Here is a 1,203-nt window from a genome sequence, read left to right as displayed (position 1 = left end):
AAAAGGCGGGATTTCAGAGCGCTGAGAACAGCTGAGAGGAGCCGAGCCGAGCGGAGGGAGCGTCCGATAAAAGGCGGGATTTCAGAGCGCTGAGAACAGCTGAGAGGAGCCGAGCGGAGGGAGCGTCCGATAAAAGGCGGGATTTCAGAGCGCTGAGAACAGCTGAGAGGAGCCGAGCCGAGCGGAGGGAGCGTCCGATAAAAGGCGGGATTTCAGAGCGCTGAGAACAGCTGAGAGGAGCCGAGCGGAGGGAGCGTCCGATAAAAGGCGGGATTTCAGAGCGCTGAGAACAGCTGAGAGGAGCCGAGCCGAGCGGAGGGAGCGTCCGATAAAAGGCGGGATTTCAGAGCGCTGAGAACAGCTGAGAGGAGCCGAGCGGAGGGAGCGTCCGATAAAAGGCGGGATTTCAGAGCGCTGAGAACAGCTGAGAGGAGCCGAGCCGAGCGGAGGGAGCGTCCGATAAAAGGCGGGATTTCAGAGCGCTGAGAACAGCTGAGAGGAGCCGAGCGGAGCTGCAACCGAGTTCGAAGTGACGTCAGGAATCAGATCGGGACGCGACACAGGGGAGGCACCTGATTGGTGAGTAGGTTCAGGTGAGTATTTCTCCTTCTCTGCAGTAACTGAAGTAAAAAGAAAGGGAAGGTCTGCAGGTCTTATCGGAAGTAGCGTTTATTTTTTAGTGAATCAAGGTCCCTAGTGTAGTTAACATTCTCTAAATTGAGAACAATTTAAAGGAGTAAACTCCTTAAAGGGAGTGGTAAGTAGTTTTTCTTTCCTTTTTTTTTCTCTTGACATTGTAGTTGTTCTTAAGCTAATTTAAGGGTTAAGTCATGGCAGGAGATCCCAGCGCCGTGTCATGTTCCTCTTGTGGGATGTGGGAATTCAGGGCTCCTTCCTGTATCCCTGATTCCTTCACCTGCGGGAAGTGTGTCCAGCTGCAGCTATTGTTTGACCGCTTGACGGCTCTGGAGCTGCGGATGGACTCACTTTGGAGCATCCGCGATGCTGAGAAAGTCGTGGATAGCACGTTCAGTGAGTTGGTCACACCGCAGATAAAAATTACTGAGGGAGATAGTGAATGGGTGACCAACAGACAGAGGAAGAGTAGGAAGGCAGTGCAGGGGTCCCCTGCGGTCATCTCCCTCCAAAACAGGTATACCGTTTTGGATACTGTTGGCGGAGATGGCTCACCAGGGGAAGGTG

The sequence above is a fragment of the Heptranchias perlo genome, chromosome 20 (assembly GCF_035084215.1).
Source record: "Heptranchias perlo isolate sHepPer1 chromosome 20, sHepPer1.hap1, whole genome shotgun sequence".
NCBI classification, from domain to species: Eukaryota; Metazoa; Chordata; class Chondrichthyes; order Hexanchiformes; family Hexanchidae; genus Heptranchias; species Heptranchias perlo.
This window is presented reverse-complemented; position numbering follows the sequence as displayed.